Source organism: Oncorhynchus mykiss, chromosome 28, assembly GCF_057628025.1.
Source record: "Oncorhynchus mykiss isolate SJ-2025 chromosome 28, ASM5762802v1, whole genome shotgun sequence".
Lineage (NCBI taxonomy): Eukaryota > Metazoa > Chordata > Actinopteri > Salmoniformes > Salmonidae > Oncorhynchus > Oncorhynchus mykiss.
This window is the reverse complement of record NC_143049.1, coordinates 26,126,770-26,138,370: the sequence shown is the minus strand read 5'-3', so window position 1 is coordinate 26,138,370 and position 11,601 is coordinate 26,126,770.

Here is an 11,601-nt window from a genome sequence, read left to right as displayed (position 1 = left end):
TGATTCCTACCAAACCACTCGTTGAATTTGCGATTTCCAACTTGTTGTGTAATGTTTATGTCCAATGGCGTAGCCGGACGTAGCTGTTCTGTCCTGCCGATGCACGGAAAACGTTGCACGTTGGACAATAAAACGGATGATAGAGGCGGGTTACCCACTCACCGACGAATTATCATAAAACACCCCGATCTCCACCCCCTGTGCCTCCGTCTTTTCTTCACGCAAATGACGGTGATTTGGGCCTGGTGACTCATTAAAGAAAGATTCTTTGTCCAGTTCAAGATGAGTAATCACTGTTCTGATATTCAGAAGCTCTGGAAGAGACGGTAGCAGCAACATTATGCAGAAAATACAAACAATGCGAAAATACAAACAATGCGAAAAAACACACAAAATAGCACAGTTGGTTAGAAGCCGTAAAACGGCAGCCATCCCCTTCCGTGCCATTCTTTTGACCTAATGCAAATCAGAGTTGAAAATTGTATTATTTCCATAAGGCTTCAAGATCATGATAGGCCTAGTTAAATTTTGAAAATGTACATTTTTACATTGAATTAATGGATTTTTACACCGGAGGGTTCCAGGAATGATTATTTCCCCTATTACCACCCCTGATTACAACTATATTAATTTGGTTGACTGAACTGTGCATTGATATTTTAGTAAGCTTGCCATGGAATAGCCTATCCTATGCTCCCCAGTCAGAGTATGTGAGCAGGACGGAACTTGGAGCAGAGCAAGGAGCCGAGCGTGCCCAATTTGACTGGTGTATGGAGAAAGATTTCAAAGGCTGGAGCCTCGGCCTTCTAGCCCTCTCCATTTCGCTCCCTTCAGGAGCTCAGGGCATGCCCGGTCCAGCATGCATTTGTAGTCTACATGTGTGTTGCTATTGCCCCTTTCTTTAGCTACTGTCATGGAGTTAACAAAATAATTTCATACAGAAACTGATAGAACACAAAGCTGCTAAATCAAGGTGACTTACGAAGATGAGGACCAACACCAAGAGAGGGAGTGCGGTGATTTAGTGTCCACAACTAAATAATCATTTTGGAATCTGAAAATACGCTTACGTAGTACTTACTACGTGCACATGCTAAAAGAAAGGAACAAGATAGGTAGATAACTAAGGGTGTCATTGTAGCAAAGTATTTATAAACAAAAAATCAGATCTCTTAAACATTTCCTTACTTTTCTTTCTATTATCTATACAATAGGACAGGGTTCGTCAACTATAGGTTTGGCCTCGGGACAATTTTTTCCTGAGATAATAGTTGGTGGGCCAGAACATAATTAGTATATAATATTATCACAATGAATTTGCCTACACTACAAATTGAACAACATTTGTAACACATCTGATTAGTGCATAATAAATTCAGAGACAATAACATAATAATTTCAATCTGATTACCATGTAAAATCACCATGTCTCTATTACAATTATTATTTTTGTCTATTTCTTTGTGCGTTGGTGAGGAAAACAGGTCTACGTAGCCTACTAAGTCTACACTAACGTAAACTCGTACATCGCCTTGGTCCGTACAATTGCCCTTATTTTAGCGCCCCAAAAACGTAATACTTCCATATCAACTGTAATGTCAATACCATTGTAAAGAACAATTTCTCCCCTTTCCAACAGAATCTATTACATGACCTAAATGCTGCCCGTTTCTGCATAATTCAAGCAGGCAATGAGCCCCGTCGGGTCTTTTTAAAAATGGCGGGTGGGGAAGCGAAACTAATGTGTGATAGTGAGAAGGAGAGATGTTGTGTGGGAAAATTGCTTTTTTTCACTCGATCTGTCCAACTTATCACCTTATCGCCTCTTAAATGTAAATAAAACACTATAAAGAGTTTATATAAGGTGTCATTACATACCTATTTGAACGTTTGTGTCGAATTTGAATAGGGTTTTTAGGGCGGTGCTAAAGTGATCTTATAAGTAAACAGTGGCTTTGAGAATGATGATCGCATGTAATGATGATGCTAAAAATGACTAGGTATTCCCCTTACCCCGTCACTGTCCATTTCTTGTTTTTAAAGGATGGGAGAAGTGCTACACCTGGTGGAGAGAAATTGTAAGACATAAATAGTAGCTTTATGCGTGCTGTATGTTACGACATGACACGCCTCGATGTAACGGAGGGTACGTTTTTTCAACTTTTCTCCAATACTATAGAGCTATTACCATGTCGATCAACGCTTGAATAGAACCTAGTTCACACCCCCGATTTTGAAGTCAACACAGTCGCTATAGTCCCATTCGTTTCTTTGTAGCTTCGTTTGAATGTCGCGGTTATGCACATTTGTACGGAATGGGGTGAGTTTACGTCACTTTTTTACGTCAAAATTCGTTCAAAACAATTAGCTTGATAGCAAGACAAAAAGTCACTCAAAAAGTAACAAAGAAAGGTAGATAATGAAAATCGAAGTTTCAGGGAATAATGTACATGCGTTATCTTACCATATTTTCCCAATACCAAGCCAGTGTGTCTTATTTGCAATGAAAATGTCGCTGTTTGCAAAGACGTCATTATTAGCATGTCCGGCCCCGCCTCAGACAAGGGCCGGACGCAGACACATTAAAGAGTTAACTGCAAGCTACACACACACGGTTGACATGTTATGTCACTTAAACGGGTTACATATGCAGTTACAAGGAGGGAAAACAGTCGTGGATATGGTGGAAAAACTTGAGGCCTTTATTATTAGGAAGCTTGAGGTTTTCGATTTGGACATGTAATCTGGAAGACTACTGCATTTCAGCACACTGAAGAAACGACAGGCAGAGGGACCAGGCCACAGCATTGTCACAGAGGTGATGGAAGATTTCATCAAGCAGCTGAGGGACAACTTCTCCACCAGATTTGAAGACTACAGCATGCCCAAGGATATCATTGCGTTTGTACGTGATCCGTGGAGAATTCAAATCATATGTTTTTTTATTTTTTTATTGATTACATTCATGTGTTTTCCAGATGTTATTGCGGGTGTTGCGAAATGGTTGTGATTCTAGTTTCGACAGTGCAGCAATATCAAACAAGTAATAGTTAACGATTTCACAACAAATACCTAATACATATAAGTCTAAGTTAAGGAATGGAATTAAGAACATATAAATATATGGAGGAGGAATGTCAGAGCGGCATAGACTAAGATACAGTAGATAGTATAGAATACAGTATATACATATGATATTAGTAATGCAAGATATGTAAAGATTATTATTATTAGTGTCATTATTAAAAGTTATTAAATTAAAGTTATTAAATGATCCTCCCTTGCTAAGAAAATTATACCCTCGCTGGATGAGGCCGAAATTCAAACTGAGCTGATTGAATTCCAGACACCGAGCCAAATCAGGGATGAGTTTAGGAGTGCGGAGTCCTTGTGTGCGTTCTGGGTGACATGCTCAAAGGAATACAGCACATAAAGAAGCGTGCATTTTACGTGGTAACAATGTTTGGATCGACTTACACATGCGAGTCCTCATTTTTCTATATGAACGTAATATAAACTCACGACAGGAATCCGGCTTTCACATAGGTCAATCGAAGAGTGCCTACGCATCAAAATCACATCCATCTCACGGTGGATCGCTCATTAACGTCTCAATCAAAATTACGGATTGCCTCTTGTCCGCTCATCCTTCCCTTATGCCATAGTTTGTACATCTCAATTGTCAGTAGAACCACATTTCTTTAAGCAAGTCAGCCATATCAGCTATGTTTTTTTAAACATGCAGTAAATGAGGCTGAATTAACTGTTTTGCTGCCAGACAAGGCTCTGTTGATAGGCAGGTGTAGCAGGATTCACTCCATGGTGCTGAAAAGAAAGCTCTGCTGTTGGGACAGCTTTATGTAGGTCCTAACGGTTTCTGTGCACTGTTTGTCACCGTTATAGTGCAATTCATGTATTGTTTGGTGTTGTGTTGTGTAGTGGTTTTTCTGTCATGCATCTAAAATTGGTTTTTTTTCCCCAAGCAAGATTTACATGCTAAAATCGCTACTGATCTCATGCGACATCCACAAGATCGTGTCCGAGGGGAAATTCAACTTTTTCCGTTGAGTAAATAACTTAGTGGCCTATATGACTGTATTTGGTAAATACTAACATTACTGAGTGCTTATCCAGGGATATTTAGGTCTCAAACTGACAGTATTTTCTGTTTGTTAAAGGAGCAGGGCAAGCAGGCTCTCACGACACAGATATTCAGACACAGACATTGACTTTTTTTTTTAAGTGATTGTTTTATGTAAGATGCTACATTTTTGGCCAGTTGCAATTGTAAGTGGGCCTAATAAAAATAAAAAAAAATTCTAATAGGACATATCTTTTTTTTGTGAAAGATGCTGTTAAGCCGATCTCCGTCAGTTACATTATTTTATATAGGCCTAGGCTCGGAAGAAATAAGCCCTCTTGTTGTTTATAAAGTCTAATAAAATAAAAAAAGATTGTTGAAATTAGTTACTCGACTGGTGTAGGTTTATCCGTCTGTTGTTGTGCAACACTTGCATAACACATTAGTTATATTTTCAGCACCAGGAGCTCGCTGTTCACCTCCTATTGATTGCGCTGTGGTTGCATCTTTACGTTTCCGCTCCACAAAATGGGCCGCTGCCTACTTTATTAGTTGACTGTCTCCTGCATACTCTCTCCTTATGAATTAATTGCAAATGTAACTTTTGTATTGTTTAGGTAGGGTAACTTCCTTCTTTGCATTTGGGACTTGTTTTTTTTTTTAAATAAAAAAATATTCAGAATATTTTTTTTTGAGGGGGGGGGGGGCGCCAGTTGGGGAACCCTGCAATACGGTAATTGATTTTGGCCCAATAGGCCTGTATATTTCCACGTTCAATGGGCATTCCGTTTTGAATGCCCAGCCTGCCCAGCCTGGCAAGTGGCACCATCGCATGAGCCTGAAGCCACAGACTGGCCAAACTCGTGATTCTAAAAATGAATTCTAAAAATGAACTCAAAGACATTATTAAGTCATTTTTCGTTTAATATGTATTTCATTCTAAGTAGGTCACTGCCTATATGCGCAATTTATAGACAGACTATAATGATTTAATATAACTAAATGTTGTAAATGCTGAGGGCTTTATTTCCCAAACAGCCTATTGTGTCGCCCTCGCAAATGCTTCACAATGTATTTCTTTGTAGGCTTAGGCTATAGCCTTCAAATAATTGAAATAATATAGCCTAAATAATTCATTTTCGTTCCTTCCTGTCTGGCGCCTGACCTATTTAGAGTGTTCATATGCTGTATAAGGACAGGGAGCACCTGAGCGCTCAACTCCGCTCACATGCTCTGTTCTCAGTACCCAGGTTATAATTTATTGCAGATTCATGTACAGGCGTGTGCCTTTCCAAATCATGTCCAATCAATTGAATTTACCACAGGTGGACTCCAATAAAGTTGTAGAAACATCTCAAGGATGATCAATGGAAAAAGGATGCACCTGAGCTGAATTTCGAGTCTCATAGCAAATAGTCTGAATACTTATGTAAATAAGGTATTTATTTTTTGTATTTTTTATACATTTGGCAAAAATTCTAAAAACCTGTTTTTCACTTTGTCATTATAGGGTATTGTGAATAGATTAATGAGAAGTTTTTTTTGTATTTAATCCATTTTAGAATAAGGCTGTAACATAACATTTTGAAAAAGTAAAGGGCTCTGAATACTTTCCAAATGCACTGTATGATAAAATAAGACACGACATATAAACACTTTAGAGAAGTAAATGTTACATGATTAGATAATTAAATATTGGTTAATTCAAAGTAACAATTCATAGAGATCAATATGTAAACATTACACAAGATCAATACATTTTGGTGTTTGTCTGACTTCCTTGCAGAGGGTATATAGAGGAGAGGTTCCCCTGACAGAATCTCTTAATGCCCTGTTTGGGATCAACGAGGATACAATTCTTCAGGCCCTGGGTGATCAATCTAGCTCTTCTGGCTTACCTGGATTGGCCAGATCTGTTGTCAGAGATGTGAGTCAGGTGAGCCATGCAAGCCACTGAAAAGATGATATCTGTTATCTCTGCCAAGCTACAATGATTTGGTCACTGGACAGGTTGTGCCTCAAGCAAAGACCACTCCATCTATAAGGAGGACAGGGACATTGAGGCTTGCCTTACACCATTGTCAGGAGAGATCATGGCTGTCATGGTTGACTCAGGCGAATGCCAGGAAAGAGCAAGGAACAATGGATGTGTTCGTGACATCACACACAAAGTATGTATTTTGGCATTACGGGATTGGGTTGGTGGTCTTAATCTGCAAAAAATCTCTGAAAGCGATTGTATACTCTGGCATGTTGAGGCAAAACAATCTCATACTTTCACCTTCTGCTTGGATCTCCTTTAATGTCAACCATTGAGAAACTCTCTAGTGTTGACCTGAAGTCAGAAGCCTCAATATCAAGAGGTTAGAGGCTTCTGAGACTTCAAACAAGAGCTTCCAATGTGGTGCTGCCATTTCTGACTTAAAACTTTAGTCAAATCAAATCAAATGTTATTTGTTACACACACATGGTTAGCAGATGTTAATGCGAGTGTAGCGAAATGCTTGTGCTTCTAGTTCCGACAATGCAGTAATAACCAACGAGTAATCTAACCTAACAATTCCACAACTCCTACCTTATACACACAAGTGTAAAGGGATAAAGAATATGTACATAAAGATATATGAATGAGTGATGGTACAGAACGGCATAGGCAAGATGCAGTAGATGGTATCGAGTACAGTATATACATATATATATGAGATGAGTAATCTAGGGTATGTAAACATAGAAGTGGAATAGTTTAAAGTGGCTAGTGATACATGTATTACATAAAGATGGCAAGATGCAGTAGATGATATAGAGTACAGTATATACATATATATATGAGATGAGTAATGTAGGGTATGTAAACATTATTTTAAGTGGCATTGTTTAAAGTGGCTAGTGATAAATTTTTTCCTCAATTTCCATCAATTTCCATTATTAAAGTGAGCTGGAGTTGAGTCAGTATGTTGGCAGCAGCCACTCAATGTTAGTGGTGGCTGTTTAACAGTCTGGTGGCCTTGAGATAGAAGCTGTTTTTCAGTCTCTCGGTCCCTGCTTTGATGCACCTGTACTGACCTCGCCTTCTGGATGATAGTGGGGTGAACAGGCAGTGCGGAGCAGTTGCCGTACCAGGCGGTGATACAGCCCGACAGGATGCTCTCGATTGTGCATCTGTAGAAGTTTGTGAGTGCTTTTGGTGACAAGCCGAATTTCTTCAGCCTCCTGAGGTTGAAGAGGCGCTGCTGCGCCTTCTTCACAACGCTGTCTGTGTGGGTGGACCAATTCAGTTTGTCCGTGATGTGTACGCCGAGGAACTTAAAACTTACTACCCTCTCCATTACTGTCCCGTCGATGTGGATAGGGGGGTACTCCCTCTGCTGTTTCCTGACGTCCACAATCATCTCCTTTGTTTTGTTGACGTTGAGTGTGAGGTTATTTTCCTGACACCACACTCCGAGTGCCCTCACCTCCTCGTCGTTGTTGGTAATCAAGCCTAACGCTGTAGTGTCATCCGCAAACTTGATGATTGAGTTGGAGGCGTGCATGGCCACGCAGTCGTGGGTGAACAGGGAGTACAGGAGAGGGCTTAGAACACACCCTTGTGGGGCCCCAGTGTTGAGGATCAGCGGGGTGGAGATGTTGTTACCTACTCTCACCACCTGGGTAGCACAGACTATTTATCAGCACCCGCTGAAAAACCTGAGAGTTTTTCAGTCAGCATCCGCAATTGGATCTGAAAACCACTGTTGCATCGATGGCGCAAGCCAAGAAAAGCATCATACAAATATTGGATACCATCCAAGAGGACAGGTCTTGGATACCATCCAAGAGGACAGGTCTTGGATACCATCCAAGAGGACAGGTCTTGGATACCAACCAAGAGGACAGGTCTTGGATACCATCCAAGAGGACAGGTCTTGGATACCATCCAAGAGGACAGGTCTTGGATACCATCCAAGAGGACAGGTCTTGGATACCAACCAAGAGGACAGGTCTTGGATACCATCCAAGAGGACAGGTCTTGGATACCATCCAAGAGGACAGGTCTTGGATACCATCCAAGAGGACAGGTCTTGGATACCATCCAAGAGGACAGGTCTTGGATACCAACCAAGAGGACAGGTCTTGGATACCATCCAAGAGGACAGGTCTTGGATACCATCCAAGAGGACAGGTCTTGGATACCATCCAAGAGGACAGGTCTTGGATACCATCCAAGAGGACAGGTCTTGGATACCATCCAAGAGGACAGGTCTTGGATACCATCCAAGAGGACAGGTCCAAGAGGACCTCAGGGGAGCTGGTACGACTCCATGACATTGTGGGAACGGTGCTGGTAAATGTGGAGCTAGTTCGCAATGAGGACAATAAAGAGGGGGATTGGCAAGAGCCTCAAAGGCGTTCATCTCGTTTATCTACAGTGTCAAAGGCCTCAAGGTTGCAGAAATGTTACAATACTCCCAGGAACTCCAATATCAACTGAGTTGCTGGACAATAACTTTCCTGGACAATCGTTAGAAGCACATGTATTGAGTGGCCAAAGAAAAACCATGAATGACGTGGTGAGCATTATCATTGAAAATCCTGAAGTGCAGCAGCAGATTCCTTCTCCAGACTGATCTAACAAGGCTGGAAGAACTTATCTCAAAGGAGAAGATTCATATATTGTATCATGACATTGTGAGTCAACTTGAGAGCCTCATTCGGGGGCAGAACAGCATCTGACTTGTCAAATCGGTGGCATTCGACTGTTTAACTGCATAAGGAGAGAAAACCAAGCGGGGAAGCCCTTCTCCTCCAAACTCATCTAATGTTCACTGAGCAGTCCGTGAAGCGACTGCTGCTTCCTTTGATGTTCCATCCAGAGCATCAAGCCACCGAAGCTCAAGTTCCACTACTTCTCAAGTGACTGTCCTAGATGGGGTGGCAGGGTAGCCTAGTGGTTAGAGCATTAGACAAGTAACTAGAAGGTTGCAAGTTCAAATCCCCGAGCTGACAAGGTACAAATCTGTCGTTCTGAACAGGCAGTTAACCCACTGTTCCTAGGCCGCCATTGAAAATAAGAATTTGTTGCCTAGTTAAATAAAGGTAAAATAAATAAAAACAATGGTAGTAGCTCTCTGGTGTCTGGCAGTTCCTTGCAGATTCACAATGATACTATGAAAATGTTCACAAGGGCAATCTGTCACCTAGTAATGGACAACATATCTAGTGCCACAATGGAGGCAGAACATCATGGAAAAGTGACTCTCCCAGCTGAAATTTGACCAGTTAAAGTGGCCTAACCGAGAGGCTTAGCCACTGGATTTGAGGAGGCCTGGAGTGATTCCAGTTCTTCTCAGGCTGTGAGGCAAAGGGAGGTTCAGATTCCTCCCAAAGATCACCAAGTTCAGAATAACCTCAATGTTCCTGGTTTGAGATGCACATACAGCATTTATGGTGATATGGCCTCTGCAGAAGTTCTTGCGCTTCGCAGAGCGGTTGTGAAGGAAGTCAAAGAAGTGAATTTGTGTTTATACAGGACGTACCGCCCCCAATCATGTCAATGCGGAGTTATATGAAGCCCTCCACATTGTTACAACATTTGAGAGGCGCACAGCGAAGTGGTACGGAGCTTGATTTGGCCTCTGCATGCCTCCGGAGGTTCCGCAGTTGCGGCGGGTGTGCTTCCAAAGGAAGCCTCAGACCACATTTTCAGATCAAGCATAAATTGGCTTTTAAAATGCAGAGGGCTCCACATATCTCCATATACCTCCACATTGACATGATTGGTTGACGGTAAGTGTACATCCTGTATAAACACAAACTCAACTTTTTGACAACTTACTTGACAACAAACGTGGAGAACTTTGATGATAGACTATAAGAACAAGTCCTCAAATAAAAAAACATTGTTATGATACCCCGTGTTGGGTTTTCAAAGACATGAATATGAGGGACTGGGGATATATGCTGTAAAGAGGTCAATGCAATGCAGACCATCGGGGATAGAAGGATTGGCGCACATTCAACAAATCTGATCTAACAAATTAATATTTGTCTAATCCGTCATTATTGATGTTTTGTAACAGGCCCACAATATGGTTACTAAAATCCGATTTGACTATATTTGGCTGTTTTTGCTGCGTAACATTTAGAATTTTTGAAAACGTGACTGCTAAATGCTAACTCCCATTCATATAAACTGGTAGCATTGCTAGCATACAGAAATTAGTGGTGGTAGTCAAAGCAGTTTTTAACTGTAATGCAGTTGATTGAGGACGATGACATAAACATGTATTGGGGCTGACATCCATACAAGCATTATACTCCAAATTTGACCTGAACATAGTGTGAAATATACATATAAACAATAGCCTAATTGTAGGTTCATTTTGCTGGAAGGTAATGGGGAGAATTGGGACGGAGATGCAGCTTGGAAAAAAGGTGCAGTCTTTGTACTTTATGCTATCTTGTCTGAGCTCCTATGTCAAGCACTGGGAAACGGACTCCAACATCTCAGAAGAGGTATGGTCTTGTCTTTTTGTTTAGCCAGTTGCTTGTAATTAGCTGGATGGCTATAGAGATTAGCCCTGAATCACTAGAGTGGTGCAGTGCAGACCAATTATTTGGATGCATATGGCAGCTTCCCAAAGTGCAAGAAGTTTGAATATTCTGACTTTCGCAAAGGCCACATCACAGTAAACGCTGTACAGCCACTGCAGACATCAGATCAACCATGCAGAGCATTTTACTGCAGCCAAAAGTCACCTGCATCCATGTGTGATGCACTGAAAAGGGGTCTATAGCACAGAGTTTCTAAACCCAGAGATGCAACATCGTGAGACTTAAAAGAACGCTTGTGAAAGAGACCAAATAGACCAAGCCAGGGTTTAGGGTTTGAGAAGTCAATGAGAGAAGTAAAAAAGTACTCCTCAGTTCTACATTTTCTCAAAATCTAAAGGCACAACCTAAAGTAGTTGAACATGTTATTACTCCAACCTTGTGAAAGTGACAAACTGACACATTATAATTTTCATCAAAAACAACTTTATATCAAAGGAGTGCCTTTGACATGACGGCCTGGATATGCACAGTAGGGCGCAAGATGACCGTTAGACCCGATGATGTGCTTCTGCACATGAGCTTAGTTAGCCAATGTCGAAATTACATCTCCTACAATTGTATTCTGGGATTTATATTGGAAAAGCAGTTTTATCTTCATACTGTATTGTCTTTGTCTACAGACTTTCGATCAACGTTTTCCATGTTTGTTGTCAAGGAAGTTGTCAAGGAAGTAAGTTTGTGTTTATACAGGATGTACCGCCCCCAACTACTGTCAACCAATCATGTTAATGCGGAGCAATATGGAGCCTTCCACATTGTAAAAGCCAATTTATGCTTGGTTTGGAGGTTCCATAACAGGTTGTGACAACACTTCCTTGACAACTTGCTTCAGAACAGCTCTGCTCTGCTCCATGAAGTGCAAGAAGTAGGAATGCACTAACTTCTGCAGAGGCTGTAAAATACTCTGCATGTTCAATCAGACATCT